Source organism: Lissotriton helveticus, chromosome 2_1 (genome assembly GCF_964261635.1).
Source record: "Lissotriton helveticus chromosome 2_1, aLisHel1.1, whole genome shotgun sequence".
Classification (NCBI taxonomy): Eukaryota; Metazoa; Chordata; class Amphibia; order Caudata; family Salamandridae; genus Lissotriton; species Lissotriton helveticus.
In genome coordinates, this window is record NC_136059.1 from 1,086,750,292 (window position 1) to 1,086,768,228 (window position 17,937).

Consider the following 17,937-nt stretch of genomic DNA (forward strand, 5'->3'; position numbering starts at 1 on the left):
AAGGAGCTGTCCGAGAAGGAGCTGGCCGAGAAGGAGAAGGCCGAGAAGGAGAAGGCCGAGAAGGAGAAGGCCGAGAAGGAGAAGGCCGAGAAGGAGAGGTCCATGGAGAGTTGCAAGTAGCGATCAGTGAAGAGGCCCATGGAGCGGCGCATGGAGCGGTGCAAGTGCCCACAATGGTTGTTCTTCCAGAAGTAGGGGCATAGGAGGAAATTGACTTTGGAGCCGGGGTATCATGTCAGGAAGACGAAGGCACTCCTCCTGATGATTCATTTTCTCCCAGCTCCCCACCAAAGAAAAGATCAAGGAGTGTGTGTAGAAGTTCCTCTTCAAGCCCCGCTCCATCAGATGATGATCTGGATCTAGATTGGCACCCATCTCCGACGTCTGAGAGGGAGGCACACCATGAGCTGCGAAAGGTAGCAAATGTTAAAAGGAAGGGCCCCGGAAAGCTCATACTTATGGATCCGAACGTCGGACTTGATGAAGTGGTTCATTCTGATGTTGATGAACAGGATGACAGCAATGACCTAGTCATCACACACGTCATTCCAGCCACACCGGCCATGCAGCAGACAGACATTTATACCCTATCCCGACGTCAGGCTGAGCGTGACCCTGGCGACGTGCCACTGGTAGCACCACCAATGCAGTCAAGTAGTACAACAAGTTCAACAAAACCTACAGCTCCCATATTTTCTCCCCAGAGGGGGACTCCATCCAGCTCGACTCCCTCAAGTAGGGTTGCTGAAATAATTGCACAACCCAGTAGATGTCTGCAAGGCTCATCCACCACTGCTTCATCTGGCATTGGCAGTATCATCTCGTGCGCCAAAACCAGAGGTTTCAAGTCCCCAGTTTGGAACTTTTTTAGTGTCCATGCAAAGTATGATAACATAGCTGTTTGTTGCATTTGTAAGACTAGCGTTAGCCGTGGTAAGACTGGTACCAACTATGGAACCGGAGGCCAGATAGGTCATCTTGAAAGAAGGCACGCTGTCGAATGGTTTGCGCACCTAGCAAACATCAAGGGAAAGCAATCCCAAAGGGCAAGTGGCCAAAATATACCCATACTAGGTGTTTCATCTGAAGATGACGGGGAGGTAGAAGAAGCGTCAGACATGTGTCCGGTTGCACCCAGTACCCCTGGCAGCACCACACCCTCCGGAACACATAGGAGGCACACTGAGAGTCTGGGAGACACACCAATGCGGAAAATGTCAACACTGATCAGAAGTGGGTCGAAGAAGGCATCAGCATCATCCCGTAAATTTGTCCAGCACACCATTTCAGCCATGTTCTCCTCAGATGTGAAATTTCAACGCAACCACCCAATTGTACGCCTGTATAACACTAAGCTGGCTAAAATGCTAGCGGTGGACCTTCTCCCTTTTTCGTTTGTCGAAGGTGTGGGTTTCCTTGAACTCGTGGCAACATTGGCCCCTAAATGGAAGGTTCCTAGCCGGTTCTATTTTGCCAGGGTTGCTGTTCCAGCACTATATAAAGAGGTGCTTGAGTTGGTTGGGGCTGCTTTGCAGAAGAGTGCTGTTCACACTATACACCTGACAACAGACATGTGGACCAGTTGCCAAGCCCTTGATTACATGTGCATCACTGCACACTGGGTCTCTTTTTCAGGGGTTACAAAACAGATAAATGCAGGTGGTGACTTGGTCGAGATTTTTAAGGGTGCTCGTAAACATGCAACATTAGTCATGTTTGGCATGGAGAAAAGTCATACTGCAGCCAACATTTTGGATGACTTTAACAAAAAGGTCTCGCAATGGCTGCCCCCAAGAAAATGCAAGGTTGGTTATGTTTCTACTGATAATGGCAGCAATGTAGTTAGGGCCATGGAGGACGGTTTCTATTTCAGAGTGCCGTGTTTGGCGCACTGTATGAACCTTGTCGTGCAAAAGTTCTTGAAAAAAGAACTTGCCGTCGACAAAATACTGACCATCTGCAGAAGAATATGCACACATTTTAACCATTCGTTTAAGGCCCGGAAGGAGCTGAGGCGCAAGCAAAATGAACGTAGTATGCCAGTGAAAGCACTTATCCAGGAGGTGGCAACACGTTGGAACTCAACCTTCTACATGCTTGAGCGTCTGCATGAGCTGTTTCCAGTAGTCAATGAGTATTTCTACAACCTGGGTGGTGATACGACAGAAATGATGCTAGCGGTGGAGCAATGGCAGCTAGTTAAAAGCCTGACAGACATGCTTCGTCCTTTTGAGGTCTTCACGCGTGACGTCAGCAGGGAGGACTGTTCTTTGAGCAAAGCTATCCCATTGTTGCTGAAGCTCGAGCACCAAGTCAAGGTGGTGTCTTCACAATTAAAAGATGCTGGAAAGAATGAAGCATATGAGTTGGCGCAGAGATTATTACAACGCCTAGTTAGCAATAAACGGCTTGTAAATATCAAGAAACAACAGCACTACATTTGTGCTACTATTCTGGATCCACGTTACAAAAAGCCATTGTTTGGCAAAGTAATAATTCCTTTTGAAACATCAGATGTTACAGAGTACAAAGGTTGGCTAGCTCAGTCAGCCATTCGTTTTGAAAGAGAGCTGAAGGAAACTGTACGAGAAGACAGTACTACTAGTGAATCAGCAGGCCATCAGGCGTCCCAAAAAAGCACTTCTGCATCTGTGCCTCTGGCAGAAGTGAGTGACTTTTCCACTAAGCCGTTAACCACACCAGCAACCGTATCATCTGCACCAGGCCCAGGCGATATGTCTGAAGCGGATTGGCTAAGTGAGCTAGGGTTTCCTTGTCCCAGAAAGGACACAGAAGTGCAAAGTACAGGAATGCGGGAGGACATTCTTTCAATGGTGCAGGCCTATCTGGATGACTCAACAGCGGTCAATATTACTGAGGACCCATTGGCGTATTGGCATGGGAAAAGAAAAATATGGCGAGAGCTCACCAACCTGGCTATCAATTACTTGTCTTGCCCACTCGCAAGCATATCTTCAGAACGTGTTTTTAGTTCTGCTGGTGGCATTGTGACTTGCAAAAGGTCCCGCCTTTTGCCCGCAAATGTGGAGCGGCTCACCGTGATAAAGATGAACCAGCACTTCATACCACCAGATTACAAAGTACGAGAATGCACGCAGGAAGAAGAGGACACCGACCTACCTGAGGAAAGTTCTCCTCAGTTACCAGAAGTACAACCGACTGATGAATTAACAGAGTATGAGGACGAGTTCTGCTTCCCTGACAGCGAGTTCTGAAAATGAGTCAATGACTCAATAACTGTAAATTTAGTCCTCCTTGTTCACTTTTATTCCTGTGTGTCTGTCTTTCTTTGTTTAGCAAGTGCTTCATCACATTCACAACAAAACTGTAATCACCCCATCACAAGCAACAACAAGCCCATCAGCAGAACTGTCTTGATTTTGATGCCGCAGCATTCCTCATGTTCACAACAGTTAGTTGACAAGAACTCAGTCCTGGTCGTCTATCCTCCTCCTCCAGACTCACCCTATCCATTTCCCGTAATGCTGAGGCCTGGATTCTGCACAATGAAGAAACTTACGTTGACGAGTCCCCTAAAGAGGGACTGTCTGGAAGTAGTGAGTCCTCATTTAAATACAATTTGCTAAGTGTGAATTTTTTGCGTTTGGGTTTAGGGGTCTTGGCTGGGCCATTGCTGGCAAGGTCTATTAAGGGATGAAATTGGTTAGGCATTTACTTTGTAAAACATTTGGCCTATTACACGTGAACGTTTAGGCGTTATTATTGCTCGCTTGCCTGTCTTAGGGGTGCTGTCTGTGGGGCTTCTAGGATTTTGGGGTCTGTGAGCACCGCTGCCATATTTCTAATGTTGATTGCTTTTGTTTTGCAGAAAATCCACGCCGGGAAACTCCAGTTGGGGCCCTGCTGCAGAACGCCTTAGGACACTGTGAATTCCAGGTGGATCCAGCCCTCAAACACAAATTACAGGTAAGATAAGCGTTTGGATGGGAGGTAGTATAATGGAGTGTTCGGAGAGGTGAGAGAGTGACAGTGGTACTAGTAGTAAAGTCCTAGGGCTCTTGAATTAACAAACTCTTTGACAGGCATTTACTTTGGAAAACATTTGGCCTATTACACGTGAACGTTTAGGCGTTATTAACTTATTATTGCTTGCTTGCCTGTCTTAGGGGTGCTGTCTGTGGGGCTTCTAGGATTTTGGGGTCTGTGAGCACCGCTGCCATATTTCTAATGTTGATTGCTTTTGTTTTGCAGAAAATCCACGCCGGGAAACTCCAGTTGGGGCCCTGCTGCAGAACGCCTTAGGACACTGTGAATTCCAGGTGGAGCCAGCCCTCAAACACAAATTACAGGTAAGATAAGCGTTTGGATGGGAGGTAGTATAATGGAGTGTTCGGAGAGGCGAGAGAGTGACAGTGGTGCTAGTAGTAAAGTCCTAGGGCTCTTGAATTAACAAACTCTGTGACAGGCATTTACTTTGGAAAACATTTGGCCTATTGCACGTGAACCAACACGATGACAGTGTTCAGTTAAATGAACTTACTGCAAAACCACCACCCACCAAACTCAAAAGTAGTAAAAAAACAGGTATGCTCAGATAAAGTTTGAAAAAATATATTTATATCCCTAACAAAATAATCTCCCGCAGGACCCTCCCTAACCCCAACAAATAAATAGTCCTTCAAAAGTCCCCAAAAAACCCAACTCCCAATTCCCACCCCCCAAAAGTCTCTAAAAAAGGGGCAAGGGACACTCTAGGGATGCAAGATGTTGAATTTGGCCTCCAGGGCATCATGCCTTAGGGCCAGGGCATCGTATTTCTCCTGGAGGGTGGCGTGATCTAAGCGGAGGCCCTCCACCACATTCTGATACTCGTTCCATTTCTGGACCTCCGCCTCTAGGTCGGACACTCTGCGGAGTGCACGGCGCAAGCGAGCCTTAACAGTACTGCGAGGTGCAGCTTTTGCTGCTCGGCGGTGGCGTCTTCCAGCACGGCTCCGGTTCGCTGGAGCACTGCGCTTACCGGCAGAACGTGGGGTCACGGAGGAGGATGCAGATGTTAGATTGGATGCACTGGAGTGCGTGTCGTCCCCCTCCATTTCCACCAGGCGCGGATATTGGGCAACAGTTGCTTCCAGCCTCCGTTGCCGGGACAGTACAGCCAGCATACTCCTCGTCGGTTTAGAGGTTTTAGTATTACCAACTATATGAAGAAAGAAAGACATAATATGTAACCAATGCTCTTTAAGAATATGATTAACACAAAATGATTCAGCAGGAAGTTGTGTCACAGTACAACTAGCAACTATCCAACGCAGTACAAAACTATTCAGGCCAGTATCATGGGCGTCCGCAGGGAGGGGCAAGGGGGGGGCGCTTGAATCACCATTTCCCTTCCCACAACTCACTTGTATCCTTGGTTTGGTGCTCTTTCATATGAAAGAGATCTGGCAGAAGTGAGTGACTTTTCCTCTGAACCGTTAACCACACCAGCAATCGTATCATCTGCATCAGGCCCAGGCGATATGTCTGTTTCTCTCTCTCTCTCTCTCTCTGTCTCCCTCCCTCACCCTCCCTCTGGCTCCCTCCCTCTCTCTCTCTCTCCTTCTGTCTTCCTCTCTCTCTGTCTCTGCCTCTATCCGTCTGTCGGTCCCAGCCTGCTGTAATTACCATATTGTAATTTGTCACTGGGCCACCACTGGATACACATCATTCATATCCTATCTAAGAGTCAGATAGTACCATGATCCAGCTTACCTGTACTCGCCACCGCCACTGTCTCCTTCCTCACAGTCTGTACTTCTTGGTCCGACTCCTCTTGCGCCGCATTCTCCCCATAGCTGTCCTCGGACTCAGAGTCACTGATCACCACCACATCCGAGCTGGCCCCGCCACTAGATGTTCCACCTACAAAGTAGATTTAAGAATGTTAGATTACACCACTCACTAGTATTTGGTCTAGGAATGAAGAGAAATGTGAAAACAACAGAAAAATTAATTGACTGTCTACTCTAGTCTAAAGTAAAAATGTCCATCCTTCCAGGGAAGGTTGTTGTCTTGCTGCATTTTTTTGTCATAATTGATGAATGCTTGATTAATTTTAACACACATCATTTTTTTCGGAACAGACAGAAACTGGACTTCTAAGGACAAGAGCAACATCAACTTCAAACCAGGTGAAAGCTCGGCTCGACCACAAGAAATGTGTTCCATTACTCATCAACTCAGCACCAAGCACTTTTCCATTTCCAACTAACTTTATTTTAATATATGTGTTTACTTTAACTTTTAATAAAGCTTTTAAACTTGAATAGACTCTGTGGTTTTTGGTCCTCCAGACTAGAGTGACTGAGCGAAAGGTTTTGCAATTTTTGCAAGGAGGATTCCGTGCCGCTGACACTACCAGGTTTATACAGTGTGCCAAACACGCCACTCTGAAATATTATTACTCTGGTTTTTGGTGTCCATAGTTCGGTTTGTGGAGAATTGTCCCCGCAACAGTAGTATTATTGATCTTGCTCCTATCTAAACACTATTTCGAAAAAATTCAATTAGGAACGCTTGGACAACAATAGGTCCTCTGTATTTAAATGAAAACTTACTGGGGCCAGCAAAGAAGCACTCGCCGCCCTGGCCTGCATCCTCCTCCTTTGGAGCCACTGCATCCGCTTTTTATGTCCGCTTGCCCCTGGGCGGACCTGACGTACAACATGAAAGAAAGAACAGAAAACATTGATGATTGCTGCTTGTCGATGTCCTTGTCAACCAAATCAAACATTTAGAAAGAACAAGAACCAACTATTTCATCCAAAATGAGGGCTACAAAGGAAGGACTGCACCTGAGCCTCTACTCTAGGGGCAGATTTACAAGCCCCTTGCAGCTCTTTTGCTCCGTTCTTGCGTCACTTTTGTGACGCAGTGCCACAACAAGAGAGGCGCCATGGTGTGGCGTATATTAACAACGTGACGCATATGGGAGATGCATCTCATTCTAAAGCCCTGCGCCATTAGGGAGCGTTCCAGCGCAAGGGAGGGCGTTCCTGCGCAGGAACGCATGCTAAAAGTGGCTATGGGGAATATATAAAATTTCAATCAGGCATTTAGGACAATGATGCGTCACTGAAACCCTGCGCCTGCATGAAGCAGACTTACGGCTTGACGCAGCATTGCAGGAGCTGCGCCATCGTTGCAACGCAACTCCATCTATGAGCCGCCTTTACGGCACCAATGCGTAACGCTTCGGTGACGTTTTGGGACCATGGTGTGCCGCATTGTAAATATGGCGCACCATGGGTGGTGCTGGCGTGCCGCACACTTTGCAGGGATGCGCAGGTAATTGCTAATCTGACACTTAGGGGCATACTTACGAGTTCTGAGCTGGACACCTCCAGATGTGCACCAGAACAAATGCGTAACGCAAACCTAACCTTGCGTCACGGCAGATGCCCCGCAATTACAATGCGGCCAACCCTGGCGCAAGGGTAGGCAGATGCGTGACGCATCTCGTGACGAAAGAGAGGCGCATCTCTAGAGTCGCGTCGCAGGCGCGTTGCAACTATAGCAATGCTCAGGGCTGCCCAATACTCAACATACCGCATCAGTCCTTACGCCTGCTTCAAGCAAGCAGGCATAAAGAATTGACGTAGCAGCATCGCGGAAGTGCCTGCGTTAAATCTTGTAGATTTCACGCAGGCACTTTTGCGAGGCGCACAGCTGCCTGACCGCCACCCCCCACCCCCCACCCCCCCCCCTGCGTGGGAACGCACCCATTGTGACGCAGGCCCAGGCCTTAACGTGGCGCATCTCCCTAGATGCATCACGTTGTACATGACTCGCAGGGATGCGCCACGTTTACGTCGCTGTGCGTCAGGTAAGGCAGCGTAAACGTGGCACAAGGGGCTTGTAAATCTGCCCCTTTGTGTCTAGCATTACGCAGTTCTGTAAAATACACTCATACATTACTCAGAACAATTAAATGAACACAAAATAGAAAACAAATAAGCAGTGGCACCGCCACAGAGAAGGAGAACAGTGCACCTGAAATGCACAGAAGATTTTGAAATATTAATTTACCTCTGTTATCAATGTAATCAGCAGCATTATTGCTCTTTGTAAAAAAGTTAAAGCAAACATTTGCAATTATAACACAGTCACACAGAGCAGGAGAAAAAACAGAGTAGTGAGTGATGAAAAAATTACTACTACTACTCACCAAGCCCGGGGTCCTCCACTCCCAGCACGTCTAGCAGGTCGCGCTCTCGGTCCAGGATATCGGTCCAGCGGTGGGTCACTTGATTGTAGGTGCGCTGGACCCCCAGGATGTTGAAAAGGGCCCGGCACACCTGCCCCCACCGCTTCCGTCGCTCCTGGCTGTTGGTATAACCAGCAGCGATCCTGCCGCCTGCCGCGATGGTCCTGGGGAGACGGCGCTGCACATAAAAAACTAGTGAGCCCACCTCCTCAGGGCTGAAGATCTCCCGGGGCACCACCATTTCCGCCCTCAAGCGGCCACACGGGAGCCGGGCACGGGCTGCGGTGCCCGTCTTGGGCAGCTTGACAGCTGTCTTCACCATGTTCTGGGCAGGTGTTAGCAGTAAGGAGACAAAAAATGAAAAAGAATAAGAGTAGGGAAGAATGAAATAAAAGTTTAAAAAAGTAGTTGAAAAGTAAACAAAAGTAGCCTAAAACACAAAAATACAGACCTAGAAAAATAGAAGGATAGAAAAAAAGTTAAATAGATAAAAAAAATATCAAAACAAGCAAAGGATGGCAGAGATATACAGAGGATAGAAACACCATACCCAGACACATAGGAATGAATGAAAAACAAGATGGCGGCCCAAACACGTGCGTGTAAGTAAGTTCGCACGCGATTTCTCTTGCGAACTCGCGCGAACTTGCATTCGCAAGGCACTCATTGCGCGAGATTACACATAGCGGGCGGAAACAGAAATACGTCACGCAAACAAAATGGCGGCGCCCATACTCAACCTTGGGGTAACTCGCACGAGTTCGCGGCTTCCACGGTCGATTTCGCACGACGCCGCGCGAATAGGGCGAAATTACCGAAAAACGAGTTTTGCAAAAGCAAAACCAACGAGCAGGTGCAAAAGTTCGAGCTCATCATTTGTAACCATTTACCTGTAGTGCTTCCTGAAGGGGCCCTCCAGAATCCGGTTGCCTACTTGCAACTATTGTGTGACCCTGCTCTGACAGTCACAGAATAGTTACAATTATGCCATTGCATCCTGTTATTGCAACAAAAAGGAAAGGGAGCAGACAAGCAGGTGCCAGCCTTCATTAATGTCAGTTGGGGCAGGGCAGGTGTTGTTGTTTGCAAAACTTAAAGCACTTAGCAGGTGTGCTTGGCTTTGCCACAATAATGTACACTCACTGGTCAATCAGAGGGTGCTGTGATGACACCGAGGGTGGCATGGGTGTGCCAGCCAGAGGGTGGCATGGGTGAACCAGAGTGCCAGTGTTGACAGAGGATGGCAGTGCTTTGCTTTGCCCCAATAATGTACACTGGTGAACCAGAGGGTGCTGTGATGACACAGAGGGTGACATGGGTGAGCCAGAGGATGGCATGGGTGACCAAAGAGAGTGCCAGTGGTGACAGAGGGTGGCAGTGATGAAGAAAGCCTTGCAAACAGGGTGGGCATGTAGAAACAACAAGTTCGCAAAACTGGCGACCCGACAAGTAAGTTCGCAATTTGCAAAATTGTACAAAACCCTCGCGAACTTGCAGAAACCCGTGCGAACACCCCCCCCCAAAAATCCGCAAATCCGCGAGAATTAGCGGAATTTGCGGATTTTCGCAATCCGCAAATCCGCAAATTCGCGGATTGCGAATCCGCAAAATCCGCCCATGCTTAGTCTGAACCCAGAATGGTGGCCTCCGTACCTCAATAACATCTATTCACCAGACAAATCACCAGTTGGTCCACACTTAATCACGAACCTTTGAACAATTACCACAGATGCGCTGGCCTCAATAACGGGAGGCGTGGGTCACATTAACTCGATGCTTGTCCCCAAGATGGCAAATTCTGTCCGTCAATAACATCTCTTCACCGGACAAATCACCAGATGGTCTACTTCTACTCACCGGATCCTTAGAAGCATCACTACAGATGCCCTGGCCTCAGTAATGGGAGGCACTGGGGACGCAAACTGGATGCCTGTCCCTAAGATGGCGGCTTTCCTCTGTCATTAAAATCTATTTACCGGACTAATTCACCAGATGGTCTACATCTTCTCACTGGAGTTGTAGAACAACCACTACAGGTGCGCTGGCCTCAGGAACGGGAGGCGGAGTCTCGTAAACTCGATGCCTGTTCCTAAGGTTTTCCTTCCGTCAATAACATCTATTCACCTGTCAAATCACCAGAGGTTTAAATCCAGCCCTGAAAATTGAACAAGCACTTCAGACACGTGGGCCACAGTAATAGGAGGCGCGGGTCACAAAACTCAATACCTGTCCCTAAGATGGCAGCTTCCGGCCGTCCATAAAATCCAGCCCTGAAATTTAGCACCGGTGAGTACCCGAGAAACCTAGAGTGGGGGTACATCCACCGGAACCTTAGATCATCCACTCTGACACACTGGCCCCAGTAACGGCAAGACACGAGACATGCAAATTTAGTTGCCTGTCCCCAAGATGGAGGCCCCCAGAGGTACAACCCAAGAGAGAAGTACAGCTCCACATCTCCCGGATAAACAAGTGAAATGAGAGATTCTGCACCACGGTAGCCTTACAATCAAGAGAAGCTGACAACACAGAAACCCTACGCTTTGCTCTTCTCCTGGTGGCATCAGCCCCTGAACACGAGAGGAGAGGAATTTACCCTTGACTAAGTCCAGAAATCTCACGCTACTGATCCGAATGCGGTGCAATGCCTCTTAGACAGAGAGGGGCCTCACATAAAACTGTACCTCACAACCAAGAGAGGAAACAATTCCTGACATCCCTACTTTCCGACTTCTACTCCTCTAATACCTACAGTCTAGGGAGACCTCTGAGAGGTAATTCTCCTAAATAAATGAGGGGCAATACACCTACCTAACTGACTTCTCTTGAGGGTCAGAGAGGTAGTTCCCGCACCACTGGATCCAGATTATTCACTCTGTGGTCCTGAATGCTGAACAAATATTATCATAGAGAGAAAAAGTTCATTTCTAACTGTCACTAAGCCAAGAAGAGGGATACTAACACCTAACACCTCACAGTCCTACCCTTCTAAGACCAACAGGCTAAGTAGAGCTCTGCGTAGCAACCTACCTTTCCAACTGAGAAAAAATGACACCTGCCACTTTCACTTCCCTCTGTGCCTATACACCAAATTGCCTGAAACCACATGGCACTAACTTGTTCTCTATCATCTTCCCCCTCAACCTCTCACTAAAAGTGAAAAGAAACTTCAAACACAGACTGATCAGACAACACCAAGAAACACTATTATCTGATAAATACCACTGCTCCTCCACAGGCCAGTTGAAATTGGATCTCTACCGAAAACCCTGCGAAATGGAACACCATTCTTAGAATGCACCTTCACATATCCAAAACAACTAGCACTCCCTTCAGCTGCAAACTGATGATCTCAATCCCAAAACTGCCCTACACGTAGTGGCAACACCTCTGCGACCATCCACACCAACGGTACAGTAATTATCCAAGCCAACAATGACAACCTAGATGTATTTGACTCCCTCTTGCCTTCGCTACGCAATGCCCTCTCTCACTCATGCTACCCCCACCCAAGCAACTCCCTATCCCCGACAGAATGACCCTCCTGGAGTACTCACAAATAAATCCCAAGATTTATGCCAACAATGTCAACTTTTCCCTCCAGACACCAACCTCTCCTCCCACTACTCCTTCCCTGTTGCGCATAATACATACCTCCCTTAAAGAACAAATCGGAGATACGTCTCAGATGAGACTCGCCTACCCCCTGCCGACCGACACCTCCCCCTCCCCCTCCCAAAATACTATTCCCAACTAACAACTAGCGAAACTGACCCTCAGTCAATGACTCCTAACTCTCTCCCTCTACCTGCATGCAAGAGGCGGCCACTTGAATCACAACGTGAATTTCCAAACCCCATGTCCATGGCTACCCACAGGGACATCATAGGCAACACTAACACCAAATGAAATGGTCTCGCCTTCCCTGGACTATCGCACCCAGGACAGCCCGATCCCAGAATCCCCCAATTCATCTGCTACGAAGAAGACTCAAAGCCTTGCTCTGCTGGAAAGCCAGCTACACATTGTAATACTGGGCCTCAACAAAATCCTACTGAACCTCACCATACCCCTGAGGTCTACCCAATTCCCACACCTCACACCCACAGTTACCAACACTAAACACTCAAGGCCTCCCAAGGCTCAATCGCACAGCTGGAACATAACCCCCCTCTTGAACCAGCCACAAAGACCCAAATAAAAAGATCCACAATGTCCATGAGAGAGGCAATGGATCGTGCCATCCCTTATGACACATCCTCTACTGTCACCCCAAGCTCCAAGATCCAGTTTATCACTGGATTTAGAAGAGACTGCTCGCCACCCAGAACACCAAGACCTCCCGCCTTCCTCACTTATATCCCAAGGGCCCCCCTGAAGAAGAAATTCAACAACAAGGGGACCACCAACTGTATGCTCATAAACTGCAGATCGGCCACCAAACATGCAACAGATCTGGCAGAAACCATAGTTACCCATGACATAGACATCACGTTCATCACTGAAACATAGCTGAATGAGTTCTCTTCCCCAAACCATTTACATGCGTGTGCCCCTGGGCTTCTTAATCATCAACAAAGACAGGAAAAACCAGCGAGGAGGGGGTGTTGCAATCATACACAAGAGCAACATCTCTGCAACGGAAACTGACTCCTTCAAATAGAACACATTTGAACATATAACCACCACCATTAAGACGAGTGACAACAAAACACCATACTGCCATCTCCTCTACCACCCCCCAGGTAAAACCACCTCTTTCGGAGAACACCTTTCCGACTTGATAACTCACTGCTCACTCCGAGACTCCAACAACATATTACTAGGTGACCTCAACCTCCACTGGAATGAGGAAAACAACTCCCTGATCCAAATCTTAAATGAACTTCTACAAAACAACAAGCTTACCCAACACGGCACAGAGCAAACTTATAACAGAGGCTCAATCCTGGATGCCATTATTGCTCAAGCAGATACATCTCTATTGACCACATCCTGCCGGTTGACTGGTCCGACCACGATATTTTTCTATTCCACATTAACCAAACGATCCAATGCCTGCCTCGTACATGCAAACCCCCCCCCACTGGGCAAGAAATGTAATACAGATTCCCCTTACTGACCTGGAGGAAAAAGGTAAGCTCACTCCTCCCCACCACCTCAGACGACTACTCCTCAACAGAACTCAACTCCTACTACAATAAAACGATGACTTCCATTCTGGACCAAGTAGCTCCCCTGAAACAAAAAAGGGTCAGGAACATTCCATCTCGATCTTGGTTCAACACAGATATTAACTTTGAAAGAAGACAACTAAGAGCCGCATAAAGACTCTGGAGGAACAACCCGTCCTCAATCCTCCTTGATCGACTCAAATCAGAACACAGGAAATATAAAAAACACATCAAGAATGAAAAACTTCCTTCTTCTTTGATACTCTACAATGTACAAAAATAGGTCAAAGAACTCTTTAATCTCATTAGGCAACAAACATCCAAGCCCCCCTCATCCTCAGTTCAGGCTTCCAAAGATCTGTGTGATAACTTTGCCAACTTCTTTAATGATAAAATCACCAAGATTGAGCTCTCCCTGGATGATCACTGCAGTCTCCCCAACAGAAGCCTGCTCCAAGCGACAGAAGATATCGCACCCAAATACCCCCCAAACAACTGGAAGTCCTTCAACCCCATCTCTGAAGCAGAGGTCGTCAAAACGATTAACAGTTCCAAACCCTCATCACACTTCTGGGACCCCATTCCTGCCCAACTGGCCAAAAAGCTCAAACTCACCCTAGCCCCGCTCTGGGCCAAGATTATAAACAGCTCCCTGAGAACCAGAGTCATGCCTGATTGTCTCAAAATCAGCCAAGTCATGCCATTACTAAAAAGAAAACGGGCTCTGACACAAACGATCTGAATAACTTCAGACCCGTGTCCAATCTCGCATTCCTAGCTATAATACTTGAAAGATGTGTTCTCCGTCAACTCACTCAACACATGGACAACACCAACCTTCTCAACTCTCACCAATCGGATTTCAGAAAAGGTTGCAGCACAGAGACAGCGATCCTGAATGTCATAGGTGATGTCCACAAATCACTCGATTTGGACCGATGCTGCCTACTCGTACTCCTGGACCTATCGGCAGGCTTCAACACGGTTGACCACAAACTACTCATTAAGGTACTTCAAGAAAGGGTCGGAGCAAAAGAGGTGGTCTTACAGTGGTTCATCTCCTTTCTACAGAACCGCACCCAAAGAATAAAAATCAAAAACTTCACGTCTGACCTACTCTCCATCAGCAGGGGTGTCCCTCAAGGATCAGTTCCCTCCCTGCAACTATTCAACATCTACATGGAACCCCTCACCCCCATACTAAAAAAACCAACATCCCCTTCCACCTCTGTGTGGACGTTACCCAGATCTATCTAGAAACTTCCTACATTGATGACATTCAGAGACTAAATGACGCTCTAAGAGAAGTCCAACACTGGCTATCCCTCAACCACCTGAAACTCACCCAAGACAAGACAGAAATCCTCCTCATTTCCTACAAGGAGCAGAACCCCCAAATCACAGAATGGCTAAAAGGCACCGATGCTCTAAACTGCAATCTCACCATGGCCGATTCCGTAAAATCGCTGGGAATCACTCTGTACACAAACTTAGACATGACCAAACACATCAAGAACTCTGCAAAGAGCGCCTTCTTCAACCTTAAACTACTCAATAAAATAAAACCATTCATCCCTCCCAACGACCTCAAACAAGCTACTCAATCCCTGGTGCTGTCCAGACTGGATAACGGGAACGCAACGCTCACGGGAACAGCAAAATCTCACTTAGCTCCCCTCAGATCAACTCTTAATGCAGCAGCCAGAATGGTCACTAGAGTAAAGAAATCCGAACACATCTCGCCCGCTCTCCGAGAGCTAAAATGGCTCCACATAGAAATATGTGTCAACTTCAGAACTGCCTGTCTCACGGACAAAGTTCTGCACACTGAAAAACCTGCATACCTGGCCTCCAAACTCAAGAATGCCGGTCAGAAAAGCAACCTCAAGAGTACTAACACTCGACTTCTCATTCCTCCAAAAACTCACAAACAAAAAACCTTATCTCAATCCTTCTCAGGAAATGCACCCAAAATCTGGAATTCCATCCCAGTCCATATCAGGACTACCCCCTCCATTTCAAAATTCAAAAGGCAGCTCAAAGACCTCTTCCTCAACCAATCTCTTCCAAATGGATAGCTGCCACCCAATCTCAGAATCTTGCCCACTGCAGCACACAGCCACTTTGACATGAAGACTTCTACCTCACTCACCTCCCGACTGATTCCTTTGTCCCCCTTCCTTGATCGGGTTTCGTCACAAGTGAATGTCTGCTATAACTGCTGTAAAGCGTTCCAATATTTTCGATTAGTCACAAGTCATAGTGTGTACCACTGTTCTATTGTGTGATGTCTTTGTTACTAATGTTGTAAAGCACTCCGATACCTTCGGGTCTGGCCAGCGCCATATAAATAAATAAATCTTGTTTTATTTCAGAAAAGTTCACCACCACCTCGTTCCCTCCGACACATGCGCCAGACACATCCTCCACACCCATTCCTGCTGGTAAGTTATTTTTAATATTTCATTCTTTTCAACTATTATGCATTATGGACTGCTGTAATTTCTATTTTCTCCATCTTTAGCCTTTCTATATTAATGTCCGCCTTTACCACGCATATATGCCTCCATATGTACTGTTGTCTTTTATATTCTGTAATTATCTGCAGTTCACTTCCTCCTGTCTGTATCTTTTTCCTTAGCATATAAAAATCGGTTGCACTCCCTTGGTAATCAAGGTCTAACTTGCTTCATAAAAAAAATTATATCGGAGTCGTAACAGGTTTGGGTCTGTAGGCTATCGCCTTCAGTCCTTAGGCAAATTGTGTGATACAGCAGAGGTTGCCTCATCCACCGGGATGAGGTCACAGTCTACAGGCTCTCACTCAGCGAAAAAAGTCGCTATTCTCCACACGTTGATGTATTAACCTCAATTTTATTCTTCAAAGAGTTTTTATCGTATTATCATTTATAATACGTATTTAACAGCATTGTTATGTATCCAACTTCATTTTCATGTTGTTTATCATATCCTCCAATGAATATCCAAATTATTTACATTGCTTCAACATAGGGTAAAGGATGCCTCTATGCATTTCGGGACTTGCCCTTCATCAGGGGGTCTACCCTAAAAACAAAGTGAACAAATGTATATATTCAAAATAAATCCAGAAATCTACTGTAATGCGAACATTTTATATGTTAATATGTTTGAACAACAGAGCCTATCAATAGATAATTTATAGTATCCAAAAGTGCCTCATGCTGTGTTGGTGAGTACAGTCATGTGATTTATATTAAAATCATAAGCGATTGGTGTTAAAACACGGTGGATGGGGTCGTCTCAATGGTGAAGAAGAACGACATGTGTTGTGTTCTAAACTGATAATACATTGCAATTTAAACGATTGGTTGCCGAGTGTATATGAGTGAAACAGTGACGGCTTGGTCAAACGAACTGCACACAAAGTGTGCGCAATTTTAAAAGTGCTTCCCTCGAGGTGCCTCACATTACTCAAAGCGGTGCTCCCTTCTATAGTGGTGCGTGTGAGTGCTGAGCTTCACAACACCATACCTATGAAATCTTTGGATAGTTTTGCTCCTTCAACCATCCGGTCACTGTTCAGTGAACGCGCCATCTATTGCGGTTCCGATGGTGTGCTGTGAGGTTAAACTACCAGCATTTTAAATGGCGGTTTAGCAAGACGTAGTCAGTAAACAAAACATCTAGTATTTCCGGTTCACAAGTTTGGTGCTAGTAACGGGATAATGATCGCACATGTATTTACTGTGAAATATGCCATGGTTGCATATGTAAAACATATGAATTCAACCGTTAATGTACTGTAATGGAAATTCCCATTTATAATCGGTGTGACAAACATTTTGGTCCCTCATTAATTGACTATAATAGATATCGAAGAAATACTAGAATATGATCATGTCGTCTAACTGTGTTAACAATGTTTAGTTTGCATAAACATAGAACATGGAAGATTGTGAAATTATATGTGATATATAAAACAAAGCAGTGCAAGGGGAAAAAAAACTCACATAACTTTCACTGTCATAACTCTCTATAGATTAATTTTATGTATTAAAGTACAGGAACAACAATAAATGGCAACTAAAGTCCAATCTTTCATTGAGTCCCTCAGGGTGTAGCGCATTTAATTTATGAATCCAAAATAGTTCGCGTTGAAGCAGAAGTCTCTTGTTTTCACGTCCTTCTTTAATTTCTACTTGCTCCAGTATCATATACCTTAGTTGCCTGGGTTATGTAATTTTTCAGAGAAATGTGCCGCTACTGTTGATTTAGGATTTTTGTTTCTGATGCTACTTTTGTGTTCAACAAGGCGTGTCTTGATCTTTCGTTCAGTCTTTCCAACATATGGTAAGCCCCACGGGCATTTGAGTAAATACACTACAAAATTTGTATCGCACGTCGCGTTGACCCTCAGTTTAATGACCGTTCCTTGAGTGGGGTGCATGAGTGTGTTACCACGAATTATGCTATTGCAATTCCCACAGTTATGGCATGGGATAGTCCCTCTGAAGATGTTTTCTGGAGGTAGAGGATAGCTAGTTAGCATTT